We start from the raw sequence: 23,872 nt of genomic DNA on the forward strand, positions 1-23,872 counted from the left end.
TGTCAGTTCTTTGAAGAACTGGAACGGATCCCCTTTCCTCGTACGATGATTCTAGCAGGAGTATCTGCAACATCCATGCTCGGCCCATATTTCTTTGACAGTACTGTTAGTCGTTTATCCTTCTACTCCAAGTTCCAGGACTTGTCGATCGAGAATAGTGTCACCAAGATGAGGTACCAGCACATTATTTGCTTGCATTGGAACAATATATCAATGAAGCTTTCCAACTAATGGATTGACTGGGGTTCTCCACAGTTAAAAACATCTCTGTACTGGCCTCCCAGAAGTTCCAATATGTCGTTGTGTCACAATGCATTGTATCCAGGCACGTAGCCAAGTCCGTGACATGAAATACTGTGGTCATCACACCGGGGGCTCGATCATTCTAAACTATTTTACTGGCAGCATATATTGGTTAGTTTAGCCAGGAGGTAATGGAAGCGGGTGAATGAAATAGTGTGATTATTACACAAGGGGCTCGATCAATCTAAACTATTTTGCTAGCAACATACATTAATTTGTTAGGACAATAAAATGAGGATACGTTAGTAAGTATTTTAATAACAAACTATGAAGAAATCTCGAGTAAAACAATATAAAAATATATTGTAAAAGATTTTATAATATCTACGTTCCTTCCTCTGTTCATTCAAATATAACAATTTTCTTTTCATTATGACCCGAGTAAAAAGTACAAATCCAATATTGTCTTGTGAAATATTTTACAATATCTGCGTTCCTTTCTCTGTTGAATTAAATGTTAACAGAACTTTCTTTCCACATAACTTTTTTATTTCCATTATTCCGTCAACTACTGTCTGTTCCAAATGACAGGTTAAAGGAGCAGTAGAAAACTGGTTTTGAAATAACGTGTTTGATGCTGCAGAGAAGCGATGATGAAAAATTATGATAAAAAATGTACATACTATTACAGAACGGTACTATATTTTCGAAACCTTGAAATTTCCTTGACTAGTAGAAGAAATTCTGAGAATTCCGTAACTTTTCTAGATATTTCAAATTCCCTGACTTTTCCAGGATATCCCGCTCATTTGCCACCATGTATTGCAAGTAACACAAATCTCCTCACAAGAAAGAATGGGGGAGGCGGACCCCTTGGCTACGTGCCTAATTGTATCGGTATTTCAACAAGTTAGTTGCCAGCAATCATTGCCATATTTGAATTCTTTTACTGCGATTACTTCAGTAATGCTGCGAAGAATTTTATACAGTTACTGCAGCCAATTGATTATGTTATGAAAATGTTAGTGTACACACAGATACTGACAGCAGTTGTTAGCACTGAGTCAGATCTTTATGCAAGTAAAGTTGTGAGTAGATCACGCACGAGACATTTCAACATTCTGAGATGAATCTCTATGATTCAGATAGTGATGAGCAAATGTAAGACCAAGACCAAGACCCGGGTGGTGTTGGTCTTGGTCTTGACCTTGCACTGGAATCCTTGGTCTTGGTCTTGCACACCCAGTCTTGGTCTTGGTCTTGGTCTTGCTTACAAGAGTCTTGCAAGTTTTGTTTTTAAGAAATCTTAGCTTTTCATTGTTAATTTTATTCCGAATATAAAGGATAATAAAATGTACAATGCGCCAGTAGTAACGGAAATACAATGTATCTTTTTAAATGTAATGTAGTTTACCTTCGTGTAAATATAATGATAGTGTACAACATAGGCAATGACCTTTCTTTTTTTCTCAATGGGTGCCCACGCTTCACTACTTATGAGGTAAATCACAACGTTTCGTAATCTATTTATATTTCTTAACAGATCCAATACTCCACCGGTTCCCAAACTGGGGAGGGTACCCCTGAGACACATGAAAGAAAATCAAGACGGCAAAGATTACTGTAATACCATGAATTGCAAAATTATTTTTATATTCTAAAGACAATTGATTTCAGATTTTTTTCCTTTTCAACCAAGATTAGCTAATCTTTGTATTGAATAAACTTCTAATTAAATATTGAAATTTTGTTTTACTGATTCCAATATATACTCTATGGGGCAGAAACACGGACATTACGCAATAACGATGAAAAAATTGGAGACTTTCCAAACGTGGGCAGGGAGAAAACAGAAGAGAATTAACTGGATTGAAGGGAAAATGAATGAGGAGGTGTTAGAAATAGTAGCAGTAGAGGAGAAAAGAAGAACTTTAGATTTAACTGAGAGGACGAAGAGGAACGGGTTGTAACATTGGCTGAGGAGTAACTGTATTATGAGGGAAGTGCTAGAAAGAATGGTGGAAGGAAAGAGAGGGAGGGGAGGAAGGATACTATACTTGAAGGAAGGTATTAAAACATAAAATTTCTACGTCAAGACGAAGACACTAGCTGAGGACCACCATACATCGAAGCTACTCAGTTGCAGCAAGTGACCTGCAAATAATGGCAGAATAGCTATGATGGTGATGATGATGATATGTTTAGCAATATTGGCCAAAAATAATGATTATAATCAAACCTCTTAATATTTTAGAATAATTTGAGTTAAAACTGAAAAGACTCAACTGTCTATGTCTTTTCTCTAAAATCAATTTATATAAATACTTTTGACCTATCCCAGACAGCAATTTAAACTTGCTACAAGTTTGCACCAAACTTGCCCTTGCAGATCAATTAATTTGCCGCTAACTCTACTATGCAAGCTACATCAGGGTAAGGATTGCTGCAAGCTTGTCTTTACAAATGAAACACGATTTAAATTATTTGAAACGCAAGCCAAGCGTAAGCGAAACTCATCAATGGCAAGCCTGATTAAACAAAATGCAAGCGACAGACACGCCAAACAAGCCTTATGCAAGCTTGCGGCAAGCGAATTTAGATAAAAACATAAAATAGTAAGAAATCCATGCCTCTTATCCTTGAGCACATGAAAAATCGTACAGTGCGGGCAGTTGTGAAAAATGCAGTGTCGTCCGCAAACTGGATTATTGTGGTGGTATTAGGAACAACTAGGTCGGCGGTGCAATAAGTATAATAAAGGAGACAAAGATGAGTCTTGCGGTACCCCAGATTGTAAGAAGATTGGATGAGATAGCGTTCCATTGATCGAGATATAAGCTAGTCGCCCTATTAAGAAGGAGTGTATGGGTGTACGAGGTTGGTAGAAGGTAGTTACGAAGTTTGTATAGTAAGTCAGGGTGCCAAACCTTGTCGAAAGCTTTTTCCAGATCAAACGTTACAAGGCAAGAAGGAAATCCTGTATTAAACTGATTATAAATGGCATTTTCCTTCATCAGGCGTAAAAAAGTGTTTCAATTTTTATTTATTAACAAGTTACAAAGTGTTAAATTTGTTACAAGTGATTTTCCATGGCCGCCATTGCAAAAAGTGTGAGGGTGAGGGGCAAACACCCAACTTTTTTTACTTCCTTCTGGACACAAGAATATATTTCAGTAATAATTTCTTCCATTCACGGACTTGCATACAGGAGTATTGTCAGCCCCAGGACTATATGGAGACAGCTGTATTTATTCCAGTCAATAACAGTCCGTAGGAAAGATTAACATGAAATTTATTTTGGGATGTTGTAAACACCCCGAGCGACCACGAATGTTCCAATGTTAAGTTCAATCTTTATTTTAATAAATCAAAATTTAGTTGGAAAAAATGATATGAAATATTTGAGTTTTACGTGCCACGGTTAAGCCGGTTAGTCTAAAGGAGACCGTGATTATGACAAGTGAATGAAATGATGGAATGAAGAAAGTGGGAGGAAATGGGAGAACCCCGAGAAAACCCACGCACAGGGTGTTTGTCCACCACAAAGTTCACTTGGCGGAAGCAGAGTTTGAACCCGAGACCCCATGCACCAGAGGTGAACGCTCTACCATTGAGTTACCGCAGCCCCAAAATTTAGTTGATTTCTTTTGTCGTATTGTAATGTAAATTTTTGAATATAATGGCCATGTCGGTAGGTGAATATCAGCCGGTGATGATAGAGCAAGTATAACGTAAATTACTTTTTCAATAACTTTATCTATTATATGAAATTATACGCATGCGCATAGCAGGATAAAGTGTTTCAATGGAAAGAGCTAATACTACTTCCGACGCAATGCCCTTTCCTGTAACAGATTTTGACTCACCCACTTTCTTTCCATCCTAACCCAGCCTCTCTACTGACTATGCAACACGGCAGGACTCTGATTAACTACTTACTATTCAACTCATTAACAAATGCTTCCAATTTTCATTTTCTGAATAGTACTTTACAACATACGTTTCTCCATCAAAATGAAATTTTCATAATTGAAAGGAAAAACTTCTCGTGACCCACAAAAGAGCAACAAGCGACCCACTCTTTGAGAAACACTGCTCTAACCATTAGGCTACGGTTCCTCCTCCCACTCACAAATGCTGAAATGCATGTGTAATTATTTTAAATGAGAAGTCCATATATCAAAATCCATTTTCCTTATTTTCAGAGATTCCGAGATATGGACATTTTAAGATAATAATTGTGAACCCTCTCCCCCTCCTGCCACTCCTCGTCGAATTTCCAAAATTTCTTCCTTAGTGAGATCTTAGATTATACATCCTAAGTACTATCCAAATTTCTAATTTCTAGCTTAAGCGGTTTGGCCTGGTCAGTTAGGACTTCTTTTATATATTGAGGTCTCATATGTATGAATGCTGTAGGAAACTGAGTTGTCACTTCATTGAGTTGGAAACAAAGCTCGATAGAAATCATGTTATAATTAACATTTAAAAGATATATAACAAATAAAGATTTTTGTGGTGGAGGTCCATGGTTGAAGAATAACAACAACTCTATCGATGCCACTTTATCCTGCGTCTTATCTCTGAGAGAGGCTTTCCTCTGATATCTTAAAAAGTTCTTCCTGTTTACATAGAAGGAAACCAGCATCTGAGGAAACGGAAGAGAGTTTGTTTGTTTATTTAACTACGTATTTTCTGCCTTCATGTGAAAGAAATATTACTGTCAGAAAAACACTTTCTGATCTTCTTCAATATTGGTAGATTTGTATTTCGAAATTGTTCCAACTGCGAGATACGTATCACAATCACTTAATCAATTACAATAAAGTTCCTATGAGGGCCACTTTCATGAGACAAGGATAACAAAAAAACCTAGAACAATAAATAATCAAAGCTCTAACTAACCTCACAAAAAAAAGTCACACACGTTTTTCAAATAAATTCCAGGACACGGTGGCTCAGTGATAGAGCGTTCACCTCTGGTGCATGAGGTCCTTGATTCAATCCCAGCTCGCGCCAATTGAGCTTTGTGGTGGACAAACTCCGTGTGCGTGGGTTTTCTCGAGTTTCTTCCGTTTCCTCCCACTTTCTTCATTCCACCATTTCATTCATTTCTCATCATCATTGTCACCTTTAGCCTAGTTGGCATAAGCGTGGGACGTAAAACTTAAAATATTTAATTTCATTAATTTTTTCAAGTAAATTTCACGTTGTGAACTTTTCAAGCTGACACACGGATGAACGATTGAAATAAGCCATCCGAAAGGAAAGGGAAAAAAAACTACACACTTCAAAGGAAGTAGAGCCCACTATACATCTGCAAATTTGTATAGTGGGCTATTTATATAGCAAAAACCTTGCTTCAAGTACTAATCCTGATTTATCTACTTAAACTTACTCATGGATCTATCCCAACAAGTTTGAGTTCGCTATAAAATATCAAAAACAGGAAATTGTACTTTGGACAAAGTAACCGTGATCGACTTGCCGCCATTTATCGTCGGGAGACGCTACAGACTCTTGTTCAATCGTTGAGTTGACGAACTCCACATGTGTGTGAACTTTCTCATGATTATCAGAAACCAACTCTCCTCCTTCTCTCTCTCTCTCTCTCTCTCTCGGTTTTTTTTTTTTAAATAAGTGTACGACCTTGTTACAGAGCCATTGAGGAAGATACCATCGGATGCAAATTTTATGACCAGGAAACAAAGAAGACCTATTCAGATTCTTTGCACAAATGCTTAGCAGTAATCGGTAGTAAAGTTGGTAAGTCTCGAGATCAAAACAAAATACTGTTAGGATATGGTTAAATAAACGAAATATCTGTTCTGTCCGATTTCTTTCGCATTTGTGGTTCTTTTGCGTTCTTAATTCAACCACAAATGGGCCTCGCAGCTTCTCTCAAAGTTTTCCTACGTGGCATACGCATGCTTTCTATAAAAAGGTTCATAACAATGTATAATCATTAGATATCCTACTATTTTATTATTATTTGCAAATATTCATCGTTGCCGGGTTTTAATTCAGATCCTGGATGAATCAGGGGAAGAAGAACCATTCCATTATCCGAGTGTTTATCCTCCGTTGATATGTAACCCGCAACAGCAAAACGTGATGCTGGTGGCGTACAGGCCAGACGTTCTTAGAAAGCAGAAAAAAAAGGATACATCTTCAACCTCTGGAAAATTCTCCCTAGCTGAAAATCGAAAAATGGTTTTATAGTCCATTAAATCTTGTGAAGATCTATCCAAAAGTAAAATATAAAATTTGGTGACTAGTCACTCCTTTCTATGTGAACAGCTGATGGCAGACGGACAGACAGACAGATGATTTTATTATTATTAAAGAAGAATTAAAATTTACAAATAAGACACTCATTTTCTGAAGATTCTTTGTGGGAGAAATCCAGGGGTGTAGCCAAGGGGGGGCCATCGGGGCCGGGCCCCCCCAAATGGTTTCCTGGCCTCCCCAAATGACCAACTTTTAAAACATCATAGTAAAATTATCTCGCTTCATTCATTTAAAAGTAACAAAGTTTATTGACAATTAATAATTTATGGTAAAATAGTATGGAGAAATATTGTTTTTCCATACCGACCGAAAAATAGTATAGTATCTCTTCCTTATACCGATCGAAAAATGGGATACTTTTGTGACAGCAGATTGCACAATTTACTGCGATTTATATTTGACAGTTTGAAGACAAGCGTTTTAACAAGGTACTACAAATACAGCCATAAAACAAAGTACTAAACTGATTTGTAAGTACAGTGTATTTTTATATGCTTTAACAAGTATTTTAAAAGACATAGAGGATGGAAAATTTGGTGAGAAACAATGCTTTTATTCAATTTGGGTTTCATTCGCTCTCTCTTTTATTTCTACTCACGAGGAAACGGTCTTAAATGTAAACAACCGATTTGGCTGGGGGTCGGGATATGTGTTACGGGAGACCAAAGTAGGAGACACGTATTTTGGCGTTTGGGCCCATACGCAGATATTTCCGAAATACGGGCTCTCAAAGTGGCCCTACATTCCATAACTAGGAAGCGAATGACGTTACTGGTACAGAATGTTGGCTTGGGTTGGAATATGTTATAATATATCCAAAAGTATGGGACTTGTGTTTGTTGTTAGGTCCCACAAAAAGGAATGTCGAATATACAGGGTCCGATATTGCTAGATTTTCAATAAGGCCATGCAGTTAGAAATACAAGCGAAAAACGCAAACATTCTTTCACTCCGTTGACACCCTCGTGGTCAGCAGATCCCCCTCGACGGCTCGTGCCAGCTGAACATCTGTTCAGAATTGCATGGGTACCACATACGCCGACTTCATGGCCTTATTGAAAATCTAGCAATATCGGACACTGTACATTCGACATTTCTTTTTGTGGGACCTAACAACAAACACAAGTCTCATACTTTTGGATATATTATAACATTCCAACCCAAGCCAACATTCTGTACCAGTAACGTCATTCGCTTCCTAGTTATGGCATGTAGGGCCACTTTGGGGCCCCGTATTTCGGAAATTTCTGCATATGGGCCCAAACGCCAAATAACGTGTCTCCTACCCTGGTCTCCCGTAACACATATCCAGACCCCAGCCAAATCGGTTGTGTACAAGTAGCGTCATTCGCTTCCTAGTTATAGCATGTAGACCCACTTTGGGGGCCCGTATTTCGGAAATTTCTGCGTATGGGCCGAAAAGCCAAAATACGTGTCTCCTACTTGTGTCTTCTGTAACACATATCCGGACCCCAGCCAAATCGGTTGTGTACAAGTAACGTCATTCGCTTCCTAGTTATAGCATGTAGGGTCATTTTGGGACCCCGTATTTTGGAAATTTCATGTATGGGCCCAAACGCCAAAATACGTGTCTTCTACTTTGGTCTTCCGTAACACATATCTGGACCACAGCCAAATCGGTTGTGTACAAGTAACGTCATTCGCTTCCTAGTTATAGCATGTAGGCCCACTTTAGGGCCCCATATTTCGGAAATTTCTGCGTATGGGCCCAAACGCCAAAATACGTGTCTCCTACTTTGGTCTCCCGTAACACATATCCGGACCCCAGCCAAATCGGTTGTTTACACTTAAGACCGTTTCCTCGTCAGTGTAATAAAATAATTATGCTTTTTTAGTCACGAATAATAAATAAGTATATTTGTCAGGAAACCGTAAAGAAATTAAGTGAAATTTCAAAGAAAATCAATCTTGTGTAGATAGGTTCTGTATACAATGTCTTAAATTTAAATATAAAGGTAACCAAGAAACGTGTTGTTGCTTTTTCACACACCGCCTTCGAACATCGATATGTCACCTAACCTGGAAGATGAAAAATAGTCCCCATCAGCATCGACGACCTTCTGAAAACGTTCTGGAAGGCCATGGAATCCATCGCGGTAGAACGTGGTGGGCCGTGAAACGAAGAAAGTATCAGGTGCATTTTGGACTTTTACTAGGGATTTGAACTGGCGTCCTCTAATGTGATTGTCCAAAGAATGGAACAGATGACAATCGGACGGTGCAATACGCTGGGAATATAGTGGTTGCAATATTGTTTCCCAACCAAGGCGAAAAATGGTGTCCTGAGTCATCCTAGCCACGAGGGACTTAGCGTTGTCCCGTAAACGAGGACACATTTGCATTTCAGAAGTGATGGCTCCAGAGTTTTGAGTTTTTGTTGAGCACAGCTCAACTGCTGACATTACACAGTTGCATTGATACTCTGACCAGCTGGTAGCAGTTCCCGATGCACGATGTACCAAACACACAGAAGGACCTTCTTCTGGTACAGTGCTGGTTTCGGTTGTTTTGAAATCGGTTCATGGGACACTAACCAATGATGACGACGCCGTGGAGCTTCGTATAGGACACACTTTTTATCACATGTTAACGCCCTGTCCAGAAATGGCTCCGAAACAGTAAATAAACACAGGCGACTGCCGCGTTGCCTTCTGACCCGGAGTCAAAATATGAGAGACCCATCGACCCAACTTGTAGTGCTTCACAAGTTGATGGATGTGCTGCCGAATGGTTTCTCCATACACTGAAAATTGTAGTCCCAGTTCCTCTTTGTACATGTGTTGGTCTTCTGGCACGTGGTGTTTTCGGGTGTTTTGTCATCGTCCTTAAACTTGTTAAACCATCGCTGCAATGTCTGCGTCATCACGACACTCTCACCAAAGGCCTGGCATATCTTCTGTCCTGCTACAGCGGCGTTTGACCTCCATTTGAACTCGTTCAGCATACATGCTCCTATGACGCTCTGTGGAAGTCCCATGTTCCTTCTGTCTTTATGCAAGTTCATGGTGTGTCTGAATTGCCACAACCAGGTAGTATGTTGGATATACCTACAACAACAACTGACTTTCGCCTTATCTCCACTCGCATTCAACTCATGATGTGAGGTCCAATTGAACACAGACCTCCACGAAAAGGGACAGAACTTTCTTGGTTACCTTTATAGTTATGCACAAAAGTATAGCGTTTGGTCCCGGGCAGTAGTTCTGGATTAAGCATAATAAAAACTATCTTGAATATAATTTATGGATAATAATAAAAATAATAATAATAATAATAATAATAATAATAATAATAATAATAATAATAATAATAATAATAATAATAATAAGAAGAAGAAGAAGAAGAAGAAGAAGAAGAAGAAAAAGAAGCTAAAATAGTGTTTTTAGTTTTGCAGACTAGCAACAATACATTTTTTAGCTTTGCACATTGTAGCTGGCCCCCCCTCAAAAACGACGGGCCCCCCCTACACAAACCTGCTGGCTACACCCCTGGAGAAATCACTGGATCATAACCATAATTTGTCTGTTGAAGTACTTCCCAATATAGAAATGTTTTCTTCAAGAATCATCATTAGAAAAAATCATCTGATTTTCAAGCTATTTGTATTGTACAGTGTCAAAGTATATCCATATTGTATGTAATTTAACGTGAAAATCGCAATTTAAGTTTAACGGGGATTATAGTAAAGAAGTATAAGTTACAAATATAATAACTATTCTTAAAATATCATTTCAAACAAAAGGAGAATATCAAACTGTGAATTATCGAGAAAAGAAAAAAAAACTTGTGTCAGGAGTGGGATTTGAACCCACGCCCTCATACGAGGACCAGAATTCCTCAATAGCTACATTAGCAGCTAAGCTTGCGCTTGAGTCTGGCGCCTTAGACCACTCGGCCATCCTGACAGTTATCAAGGAAGGCCACCGAACACTTGCACAACGCTCTCAAGACTACACACTTTGGACTTGGGAGGAAGCAAGAAAAAAAATAAAAAGTACTTTAAAAATAGAGTAGCTAACATTTACTTATCATCATGAACAAAAGCCTCGTCTCTTTTATAACACATTTTACGACTTTAACTGATAAACAAACGAAAGTGTTTTATAATTACTTTTTTCAACGTGCCTGTCACATATAGCGCGTAACATTCGAAAGAAAAGTTGTAAATATGCTCGTTCTGTTTCTGGGATCGGGTTAACGAACCCATCGAATACATATGGTGCAGTAAACGTATATACGCATATAGTCCACAGCTATGTTTAGTAAACATATGAAGCAGGATTTTTTTTCTTTTTTTAATTGTAAAAAGGAAACAAATGGAACAAAATCCGCTACTGAAAAGCGAATAAGCTGCGCTGTGACTAAAACAAGCCAGTGTTGACCTTGAGAACAGCATAACAACAACTAACGATGTTGTTCTTATATTTTGACGGAGTTTACACTTGTGCACAGATAATATCATTTGTTATCAAATTAACAACATGTTCTACTCTGTATCATTTGTCTTTTAATCTCACACGAAGTAACAATTAGTAGAGTTGCCTAGGGGGATCTCCAGGAGCTTGGGCTCTCGACTCTAAGATAGTGAATATTAATAGACTTTACTAATAAAGACCAACTAAATTTGGTATGTGTAAAGCTCGTTCTATTTTTCGTACTGGTCTACTTTTGGCGTTCCCCTAGAAAGATTTGTTGAAAAATTATAGTACTTTCACTAATTTCCTTCTTATTGTCCCCTAAAAGGTCTCCACTGTGCGAAATGAAAATATCTTACTTGGCATAGATAAAATTCAAGGGAGCCACCAGAAGTAATTGTTGAAAATTTACAATTATTTTATGATTTGCGTATAAATACAGCTTCTGCATGTGTGGCATAAAAACTACAGTACAAAAACACAAACCAAACTGTGCTAGGTGGCTACTAAAACACGAATACTATCTAACCGAGTCCTTTCAGGACAAAACTGGTGAGCACGCGCGGGTGCATCCCAAGACAGAAAGCGCGCCAGCGAGGATAGTGAAAAGAAGTGGGCTTTGGTAATGATACGAGTTTCAATAGCAGTTGTCATGAAATGAAATGAAATCTTTTAAGCTTTTACGTCCCATGGTTATGCCGACTAGGCTAAAGGAGACTGTGATATTGAGAAATAAATGAAAAGGTGGAATGAAGATAGTGGTAGGAAATGGGAGAACCCCGAGGTTACGTGGCGCGAGCTGGAATCGAACCAAGGACCCCACATACCAGAGGTGAACGCTCTACCACTGAGCCACCGCGGCCCCGGCACTTGTCATGGTTTCATACTAGTAACGATCCATATGTAAATATAAAATACAGGTTTTATATACTATGCAGATATACTGCCGGTGGAAAATATCATATAATAGTCATCTTTCATATGTACTCACTTATTTTATTCAACGTAAAGCACCTGTAATGATTTTACACTAGAAACCCTACAATTGCAAACCTAAAATACAGCTGTATTACTTTGTATGTAATTTTGTCGCCTGTGGGGGCCGCGGTGGCTCAGTGGTAGAGCGTTCGCCTCTGGTGCTTGGGGTCCCGGGTTCGATCCCAGCCCCCGCCAAGTGAACTTTGTGGTGGACAAACACCGTGTGCGTGGGTTTTCTCGGGGTTCTCCCGTTTCCTCTCACTTTCTTCATTCCACCATTTCATTCATTACTCATCATCACCGTCTCCTTTAGCCTCACCAGCATAACCGTGGGACGTAAAACTCAAAGATTTCATTTCATTTCATTTTGTCGCCTGCAGAAATTTGTTCCTTATAAATCAGGGTTGATATGTTTAAAACAAAATGTTTAAAACATGTTTAAAACGAGGGCTGTTGTTTTATTCAGTTTGTTTTAAACGTTTTAAACAAAATGTTTTAAACGTGTTTTTTTCGATGGTGGTTGAACATGTTTAAAACAACTAAAATATCAGATTGAGTAAGCTAATTAAATTTTCTATCAAACAACCCATGCTCCGCAGGATTTGTGCATGGAGTAAATTACAAGCAGAGTTATATTCTTATTATAACAGCAATTACTGAACGAAATTCTGCACATCAATGTGCGTATAACTAAACCAACAGAAATTCAAATGAAGTATTTCAACATTTCTTAATTTCCAAGAATAACGGAGGTTAAACACACTATACACTATTCTAAGATCCAAATTCACAAATTCAAAACTTGTGGTATTTTTTGATCACTATCGTTTCCATAATAATGAAGTGTTCTTACATCATAAGCTAGAAGAAATGCTCTGACAAATACAATACAACTCATAGAAAAGAGCAGTGACTAGCCTACAAGGAGCAAATGACATATTTTAACTAAACAGTTTTCAAGATACATCTCTATCTGCAACATGGATAGGTAACAATGATTAGTGCCTATGGCATAACAACACAATTAACTTTTAGACGCCCCGCCAGGGATTTTAACAAAATGGTAGACTCTCACGTTCGGGGCTCTGGTGACCTCCCTAATTATCACAAAGTCATGAGTTATACACCATTGGAAAGCTTATAGACCACAAATTCCAATGAGGTAACATTCGTGAAATTCCCGCCGTATTCGTAGTAAAAAAAAACAGACATAAAAAACATTAACAATATGAAAATATTGACTTTGCGGGGCCCTGGCAACCCTTGCAGGCCACCCTACGCTGACAAAATGATGAATGCGTAGGCCACATACTTGTGACAATAATGTAAGAAATGGTAGCCATTGCTGCCATTGCGTAATGAATTCGTTTTATGTAGGAAATATATATATATATATATATATATATATATATATATATATATATATATATATATATATATATATATATATATATATATATATATATATATATATATATATATGCGCAGAAAACATTCATTGAATTAGACATTCTCTCCCCTCCCCCACTAGTACCACGTCCATATGCAAATCATTTTTGCTGCACACATCATGTGTATGAACAAGAATTATGCTTCTAGACGTGGTACTAGTGTGGGAGGGGAGAGAATGTCTATGCTTCACTTCAGTGAAATATATCTTGTGTTATATGGGACCGTCCCGAAAATAAATGTAAATTAACCAAATTTGACTCCCTCTTCCTCTATAATCAACAAATACACATACAGTTTACTATCATGTAGGGGACTACCTCATTGCTTCACATACCAATTTTTATGCATGTACTACAAAGGGGGAAGGAATACCCGCCAAAACCTGATGAAAAAAAATTTGATGAAAAATTAAAAAACGAACTTCAGCCTCCCTTTCACGGCCGTACATACGTACCCCCTATATACATAAAATGCAACTGAATGAAAGCTTCATCCCTCAAAAATACTTTGGTGCCAAATCATCTTTCTAGCTTAATTATAGGCTGAGCTATTGATGTTTGTTTTAAAAATAAATGTAATTTACGTCAAAAAACTTAAACTCCAAAACTTGGCTAACTTTGCCCCCTCCCTTCTCCCCCCATATAAGCAAGAAGTACAAATACACGATATTACTATGTAGTGGCCTACTTGATTGCTTCACGTAACAATTTTTATGAATCTATCCCCCAAGAGGGGGGACGGCCCCCCAAAAAACTGTTGAAAAAAAAACACAAAAAAACACGATAATTACCCTCCTCCCATATACATAAAATGCACAACAGCAAAGCTGCATTTTACAGGAATAAATTGGTACTAAAACCATCTTCCAGCCTTAATTTGAGATTTAAGACTGAGCCATTGAGGTTTAAAGCACTGACATAGCAGTTGCGTCAATGGGCGTTTAAAGATTAAGAATGCAGACGACCAGTAGAACGTAACACAAAGAAACTAAACTACACATTCCGTGAACGGAGATCGGGAAAATCCCGATTTCTTTATCCGGAATTGAACATTTGGGCGGATTGAGATTAGGGAAGTTCCCGAAATTTGATCTAGCGGTTGAATATAGATGGCAAGCAATACGTAAGAGTGTAAAAATGTAACATATATGCGTACTTAGATTATTGTTTTAAACAAAATAAACATTTTAAACATGTTTTTTTTTCGTTTAAAACAAAGTACTTTGTTTTAAACGTTTAAAACGTTTTAAACAAAAAAACATGTTTTAAACATAAAAAACGTTCTTTTTGATTTTTTTAAAAAAATCATGTTTTTTTTCAACCCTGTTATAAATATGTCTTTTTATGCAAAGTATTGAATTTTACGGGTAAATCTTCCAAAATGTGGTGCGGCAAAACTACACCATCACTTTATTTTTGTCCTTGTACTTCAAATATAAGTATAGGTTACACTGCACATAGCAATAGACAAGTTACAAACAGTCTATCCATTACGATAATCAGATTATAATGAGAGCGATAAGTATTCATCTACGCCCATTTAGCCTCAATGGTGTTTCATTAGAATAGATTGAATGATTCTAAAGATGATTATAAAGTTTTACATAAGTGGAAATGCCATTTTCGTTCCAACATGAAAAACGATGGAAAGAAAAATGTGGTTGAAAATCGACTAGGGCTTATACAGGGTGGTAGGTAAATCCACCGAAAATCTAATCCACCAGGGCGGCGATTATTTATACGAAATGAAAGAAAAAAGTTCTAATAAACATGGACCGAAAAACGTCTCCTTTCAGAGTTATGATCCATTGAAAATTCGAAAAATCACTTTTCAAAACTTCCTAACTTAGAAACTATCGGACCTATCCCAAGCGGTTTAAGGAATTACAGAGGAACTAGTATGTGTTCCATCTAAATATCTATGTTTTACCATCCTCCGTTATCAATGAAAGGAACTGCAAAAAGGAAGTTGAAGTGTAGGCATACTCCTTTAAGTACTAATGGTGCGTTCGTTTCGCTGATACCGGTGAATTCTGAAACATAGCTATTTAGATAGAGCGTATACCAGTTTCTGTGTAATTTCTAATCCGCTTGGGATAGGCCCTATAGTTTCTAAGTCAGGGTGTTTTGAAACGTGATATTTCGAATTTTCGGTAGTTCGTAACTCTTAAATTAGCCGTTTTTCGACCCACGTTTATTAGAGCTTTTTTCTTTCATCTCGTATAAGGAACCGCCTCCCAAAGTTTTTCGGTGGAGTTATCTACCACCCTGTATATTAAAAGTACCACCCCTGAATTTATTTGGTGATATTTAGGAAAATTCTGAAAAAAAAACTGACGACGAGAAAACCAAATTCAAAGCAATTGCGCCACACGAATATTAACCATTGACTTACGTTCATATGGAAAAATAACATGCCCAGCTTTTAATACTCACCCCCTTGGAGCTGGAAAATGTGTAAAGTACTTACGTAATATAGTCATTTCTCCCTTGGAAAATGGAACAGCTACAATTCTTAGTAGAACTTTTCATCTTCGTACGTTGCTTGATTTCTTTTTACTCTCAAGGTACCCTGCTATTGGATGTAGGAACTTAATACCAGCTCACGCACTCCAAAAGTAAAGCGGACTAGCCAAGTTCACGTAAACGCTTTAAAATTACGCGTAAGTTACTACAATTATACATTGAAACAGTTTCATACTCTCTTCAGCATCACCGTCGCTGCACGGCATAAATGTGGAACGTAAAACGGAAAGATTTTATATTGTTTAAAAAAAAAAAAAAAAAACATAAAAAGAATAACGATAACAGTCCGGGGCGCCACAGGATTTTTTCCAAGGTGCACAAAAGACCGATTCTAGGTGGGTGGCAAAAACTAACTTCACAAGTGCAGTCGCGAATGCATATGCACTTTGATGCACCGTACACATAATGCATCATATAAAAATGTTTACGTATTCGTATTAGCTACAGTAAATAAACTACAGTATTATAGTATTTAAAATAAATACGAGGGTTGTCCAGAAAGTCCCAGATGTTTTGGCCTATTGCGGCAGAGGGCGGGGCAAGAGTCGCCATCTTGATATTAGAACATTGCCATTATTCAGTAGGCATCCAGCTGTGGTTGCGTGAGGATTGTGAAGCTCTTACTGTGCTTTCTGTGCCTTGTTACAGCCTGCGCTGCAATAGAAAATTCCGCTTCTTGTGAGGTGCGTTCTGTGATCATTGGCCAAAAAAAAAAAAAAAATCCAATTGAAATCCATCGCCAGCTGTGTGAAATGTACGGACGTGGAATAATGAGTGAAGACCGAGTGAGGCAATGGTGCATTGATTACATTGTCCACACACGGCCAAGCATACCGAAAAGCTCTTGGATTGTTTTGGATGGGAAGTGTTTGGTCATCCACCATACAGCCTGGATTTGGCGCCGAGAGACATCATAGCGATGAAGAACAGTCACTAACACCGAACTCCGTGCCGATGTAAGCCAGTGGTTAAAATCGCAGTCGGCAGATTTATACCGCGACGGTACTGAAACACTTGTCCCACAGTATGATAAGTGCCTTAATTTGCATGGTGATTATGTGCAAAAATAACTTGAGTGTATCTTTCAAATATATATAATACAATTTGGTTTGTTCATTCTTTACTTTTTTTTATTTAAAAACGTCTGGAACTTTCTGGATAGCCCTCGTATATTAAGTACCATAGTGTGTGACAGTAAACTAGTATGTTTTAACGTGCATTTCCAAGAACTGAACCCACTTCGTCATTCCACGAAGGAGGGAGGGTAACTGATCTTTTACCCTCCGCTGCCGGCAGCCATGATAATAATTATATATATATATATATATATATATATATATATATATATATATATATATATATATATATATATATATATATATATATATATATATATATATAATAATGAGGAACGAAGTAGCCAGGATGACGCGTAAGGTTGTATTGTACTGAAAAGATATAACTCTACGTTTGTAATAAATAAATCTTATCGAACACAAAGTACGTATGTAAACGCCGGTAATTAGCATATTGTAACAATAAGACATATTTTAATTGCAAAAGAATATTGAAGTTTAAAATGTACAATTCGATCAAATGCAACAGGAATAACTACAAAATATTCCTATCTTCTGTTCCCTTTCTTTCTTTCTTTTCCTAATTTTTCTCACTCTACCCTCGTTTCAAATACAGCTTTGAGGTTCACTTGACCTCTTTAAGTGAGTACCTGGGGACGTAAGTGAGGACATAGTGTCGTGCTGAAAACGTCACTTCCATTAATGCCAAAGTTAACCCTTTTACGATCTTGACTTTTTGAGGTAAATTTTTAGACTTTCAGTCAAGTAGATACTGCTTCATTGCTATTTATCGTAGAATCATGGTTCATACCTCGTTTTTTTTTTTTTCACAATAGAGCAGCCTTTCCAACGGAACCACTCACTTGTCCGTATCATACACCTAAAACGGGAAATTAGGGAAAACCCGGGAAATTTTCCGAAGAAATTCCTTTTTCGAAAACTTTGAGCCCCTCAGGCCCGCGCCTGGATTGACGTAGAGATCTAAAAAAAAAAAAAAAAAAAAAAGTTAGAAATACTTAGAGGGGTAGACGTTGCGTGTACAAAACCTCACTCTAATATCTTGAAAACTAAGGGCAAGAAAAAAATTTTGAAATCTGGTACAAGGTCAAAAGTATGTGTATATTTATAGATTTATACATAGTACATAATGTCATTACTAACAGCACAAGATGTGCTAGGCATGTGCCATTTAGGTGTCCCAGCTACTTTATAGGTACCCGGCACTTGGCACATATAATATTCATGAACTAAGTATTACTTCAGCTACCTACAGTTTTAGGTACTTGTTATACCTAATTGATATTTGCAATATAGCATTTATATAAATACTCAGTTTTGCACTCTAACAGTCATTTGTTTTTATGTCATCACTTCGGACAAATATCTGTCATGTTCTAGGTACGTCCTTTACGTACATATTGTTTCAGATACCCTAACAGCACAAGATGTGCTAGGGATTCGCCATTTTGGTGTTCTAAATTCATCTTTCACATTTGATGCATTTGTTGTTTCATTTTCTAAGCGATTGTGTACTAGAAGCAATAAAATCATCAACTTTATTAGATGGCAACTGTCGCCGATCATCTGAAAGTGAATATGGAAGAACCATGAAACAAAGTAAATAGACACTTGTCAATTTGTTATAAAATTACATGGCGAGCAGATTTTATCTGATCTCAAAGGGTTATAGTCGAATATATGCGGTTAATGGAGCACGGGTTAGCCGAATGCAAAAGACTTAAATAATTTACCTCTCTACAAACGACATTCTCTTTATCGCCTCTGTGGCCAAGTGCCGGTGGGTGTAGCCGAGCGGTCTGAGGTGTTAGATTGATGATCGCGAGGTGAAGCCCATTGGGGGTTCGAGTCCCTCTGTAGTAGCAAGGGTGGAATTTTAACTGTCCTCGATGTTTCTGTGTTCGTGTCCCTGTCGTGTCTAGTAGTCCTGAAAAGTGGTTGAAGTAGAAAATCAGTCAGGATTAAAAAAAAAAAAAGTCGGACGAGTACGCGGCTAGTAATCTAAAGGATGATGGTTCTCGCCCACCCTGGGCTAGGCCTACAGTTTTTTTTACTTGTTTAAAGTGTTGTTTAGACTCACCTTAATGCAAACACATTACGCATATAGGCGATTTAACATATTTTGGGGAAGTAGTTTTGTGGTTCATTGACGCTTACGGCATAGGGAACATACCTAGAACATACTAGGCACGTTCCCCAGGTACATGTCAGGCATGTGCCTAGGGGCGGACATAGACTGTGACTATCACTTGCCATCCATGTGATTTCTTTCTCAGAAGTATATAAGTCACATACTAGACACCTTCCCATGTACCTGAGGGAACATGATAGGCATATGCCTGTTATGTAATTGTGCTGTTAGGTATTTATCCTAAGATCATGGTTCATACCTTATTCTCTTTAGAATAAAGCAATCTTTCAAAAAGTACCACTCACATGCCCATATCATACACCGGAAACGAAAAATTAGGAAAAAATCCGGAAAATTTTCCGAAAAAGCCCCCATTTTAAAACCTTTAAGGACCCAGGCCCAGATTGAGGTAGAGATCTCAAAAAATTGATAATTAGTTAGAGGTGCACAATGCGTATGCAAAATTTCAATATATCTTGAAACCTAGAGCGGGATTTTTTATTTTGAAAATTGCCTCAAAAATAAAATGTGATGTCACGGCTTCCCCGCCTCCATTTGGGGTCATCAATTTGACCATCTGGTTCCTGAATGCATCTGAGGTCCATGCATCCATGTCTAACTTGACCAATAAAAAACCCGGCCTGCCTGCCTATGCTTGTTAAAGGACTTAAATAAGTGGTTAAAGACAACACTGCATTATGGTACGAAAACGTAAAAAGGTCAAGAAAGTGTGGGGTCTTTCTCTCTCACCAGGCCCGTAGCTATTGAGTGGCCAGAGGGGTTCTTTCCCCTTGCAACCACCTTCAGCCCCTTGAAACTCTCAGTTCCTTTTTCATATGTGTTGTATAAACGTAGGTGAAATCAAAACCCTCTCAAAAATAGTAATCAGCCCCCCTCCTTCATCTTAGTGTTCTGGCTACAGGTCTACTTCACACACAACCTTCTTGGGACACGAGTTCCACACTTTAGAATAACTCAAAACTGATATGTAGTAGAATTCAACACAGAAGTACAGGATGGGCCAAAAGTCAGGTGACAGTCCTATAACAGAGAAATCTGTTGGGATAGAGGTCCACATTGGCCATAGATGATGACGGGGGGGGGGAATCTAAAAACACACGTGGCAAGTGATCACTACGACCGCTATCTTGAAATCGCCATTTTAACCCTTAAGAGATCCGGGATTTTTGGGCTATTTTTTAGACTTTCAGTCAAGCAGCTACTGCATCGTCACTATTTATCCTAGGATCATGGTTCATACTTCATTCTCTTCAGAATAGAGCTGGCTTTCAAATGATACCACTTGCATGCTCATACCTTATACCAGGAGCGGGGAAAATGATGTCAAAGCGAAAATTTCGGAGAAAATTTTTTCTCGCACTTTGGGCCCCTCTGGAGCAGCCCTGTGTGAACGTGGCCATCAAAAAAAATCTGATAAATAGTACTTGGTATACTGAATGTGTGTGCCAAATTTCAAGTTTCTATCTTGAATGTCAAGGGCGGGGGAAATTTTATTAGGAATTCCCACCATGCCCCAAATTACCGTAAAACACCATGATCTCAGGTAAAAAATTTCCTGAGACATCCCTAATTACCCTAGGGTCACGTTTCGTCCATCATTCTCTTCAGAATAGAACTGCCTTTCAGGCGGTATGACTCACGTGTTTCCATCATGTATCCAAGGCGGGAAAATGAGGAAAAACGGGATTTTTTGGGTCTAAATATCATTTTTTCAACTTTTAGCCCCCCTGGACCCCTCTGTTTAAACGCAGAGATCTAAAAAACTCTGATAAAAACTACTCGGTGGGCTGAATGTTTATGCACAATTCCAATTTTCCAGGTGCAAAAGTAAGCCCGCCAAAAAAAAAATATACCGACAATGTCCCATATTCCCGTATACAGAGGGAAATTTTTAAACATTCCCTGAGACATCCCTAATTACCCTAGGGTCATGTTTCGCCCATCATTCTCTTCAGAATAGAACTACCTTTCAGGCGGTACCATTCACTTGTCCCCATTATGTATCTAAGGCGGGAAAATCCCATGAAAGAGATTTTTGGTAAAAATTTCCCTTTTTCAACGTTTAGCCCCTCTGTACCCCCCTGTTTTAACGCAGAAATCTGAAAAAATCTGGTAAATACTACTCGGTGGACTGAATGTTGGTGCATAATTTCAATCTTCTAGGTGCAAAAATAAGCCAGCACAAAAATAGTACCGAAAATGTCCAAAATTCCCCTATACAGAAGTATATTTTGATAAAAATTCCCTGACACTTCCCTAATTACCCTAGGGCCATGTGTAGCACATCATTCTCTTCAGAATAGAACTGCCTTTCAGGCGGTACCATTCACTTGTCTCCATCATGTATCTAAGGCGGGAAAATGAGGAAAAACGGGATTTTTGGGTAAAAATATCCCTTTTTTCAACTTTTTGATCCTCTGGATCCCCCCCCCCCTGTTTTAACGCAGAAATCTGAAGGAAAATTCTGGTAAATACTACTCGGTGGACTGCATGTTTGTGCAAAATTTCAATCTTCTACGTGCAAAAATAAGCCCGCCAAAAATACTTTACATAACCCCCCCAAAAAAATATTACACGAAAATATAAATTTTAGACTTATGACGTCATCACCTCCTATGTCTCGACACAGGAAGGTGTGAAACCATACGTAATGTCTTCTACAATGCCTCTGGACTTGAAAAAAAAAAAAGGACGAAAAAGCTCAAATAGGAGAGTTATAACTGTAAGGTGCAGGTAGCCAGAGCCGAAACTACTGTTACCTAAGAACACCAACACAAATAAAAATAAAATAAAAAAAAATAAATGATAGAGAGTGGCTGGGAAGATATAAATTAACTGAAATATTTGCATAGAAGGCAAATTACAAACTATGTGAAAATTGATTTCTTCCCTCTTGGAGATAAGGTACTCTCCTGTAAGGGCCGCCACTCCCTTATGAAGTCGGTAGAACAATATTATCTAAATTTGTGGAACAGCAGATCTCAGGGTCATCTGCATAACAGTCATGCTCAAAGATGCTATGATAGTGAGTCAGTTTTTAAAACTTTCAAATAAGGTTAAAAAAAAACTTTAAAATTTTACAGGTAGCAAGCAGCCTGTAATTGAGCTCACTATCTCATGGCTGTTATATGGTTCCTTGGGCAGAATACTCTCTCTGAGCCCCCATACAGAGAGGTGGTCAAACATACACAACCAAAGGGAAAATGCCTCCTTGAATCACACTCCTGAAACAAACATATCATTAGCACAGGTACTCACCCTACAGCAAATTGAGTAGACATTGGTTCTGGTCAGAGATGGTAGTTTTATTTTCCACATAGGAAACAGGAACATAAATATGCTAGATATGATGATATCCACACTTTGATACACTATTATTTTATCACCTTTACGTAGTGCACTACCACACACACACTTAATTATATATTGATACTCTTGATATTTTCACACAATTTCATTCCATTAAAAAAAAATAATAACGTAGGATGAACCTGAAATTAGAAAGGTCGGTCTGACCTTTAATAAGATAATATATATATATATATATATATATATATATATATATATATATATATATATACAACTTTCTTTTATCTCCTCATATTCGTGAGTTTCTGGTCTCTAAACAGTTTTTAGAGGAGAGACGTATTTCACTGAAAACATATTTAAATATCTGCGTAGATAAACAAAACAAGTAGAAGATAAAATAAACAAATTTCATATACTGATTCACTGTTCAGATATTCACTCGTTGTTCACAAGTTCTAAGTTGAATGACACAGTGTCCTTCTAGATTCTCATTCCACTGCGAAGTAAAATGATCTGTATGAGATATGGTACACAGGATTACTAATGTTCTATGCGGGAACTTGCAGTATCTTCTATAAACAAGCAAAATAATTGCTAGAAGCCTTGTTCTAAAAATGTCCAAGGACAGGCACGGCTTAAAGGCGTTACCGGCCTAGGTTTAATATCTCTACTTGAGATATCTTAAGTTATGTATTTCTCCCATATTGGAAGAACTAGGTTTTTCCCATATTAAAAATGGGATGTTCGACGAGATTCAACATACGTCATCTCAATTGAGTGTCCGTAGCACTCAGAGAATGAATGATTATTAACTGAGGATAAAAGTTAATTTTCCATTTTTCACTAGATTTAATTATCACCACTGATATGTATTAACTCCAGATATGTGTAGGGCTTACACATTCTGTGAATTGATTATAACTTCATATAGAATAACTGAGTTCTACACACTCGCGTATACAGTTGTTCACAGGACCATCCAGGGGAACCGGACTTTGTTCACACCTTGTCCCGGGTATCAAAACTCTATGTAAGAGAAGTCAAGTGACTTCCTTCTAACTCAAAAACTATATCTTGTCGCCTCTCGATTCCAACTTGAACTACCCGTTCCCTCATGAAACCGAGTATATGTCTTTACCAAAAACAAGGAAACGAAGAAACTCGCTTCCGCAAGAAACCTTTGACAAAAGCTTCTCTGCCTTTAGGCGATATTCTGGGTGGTCCGATTTGCCAATGCACTTGTTCAGCTACCTTCCGTAGCCAAATTCACCCTTTCTTTGCTGACATGTGCTGCCCCTACACCAAGGACGGTCAACACAGAAGCTTTTGCTCCCAGCAGAAACTATGAGAGTTTTTAACACACTTTTGTTTTTCTACACTTGTTACGCACAA

At 37.9% G+C, this 23,872-nt stretch overlaps 1 non-coding gene across 1 annotated transcript; it reads right to left on the minus strand.

The window, feature by feature from the left end:
• Positions 1–10,342: 10,342 nt before the first annotated feature.
• TRNAL-CAA (transfer RNA leucine (anticodon CAA)) lies at positions 10,343–10,460 on the minus strand. The gene is made up of 2 exons: positions 10,423–10,460; positions 10,343–10,388 (listed from the first exon to the last, which is right to left on the minus strand). It is a non-coding gene; the product is annotated as a tRNA-Leu (tRNA).
• Positions 10,461–23,872: the final 13,412 nt, after the last annotated feature.

This window comes from Thermobia domestica, chromosome 2, assembly GCF_964235325.1.
Source record: "Thermobia domestica chromosome 2, izTheDome1.hap1.1, whole genome shotgun sequence".
In the NCBI taxonomy this organism is placed as follows: domain Eukaryota; kingdom Metazoa; phylum Arthropoda; class Insecta; order Zygentoma; family Lepismatidae; genus Thermobia; species Thermobia domestica.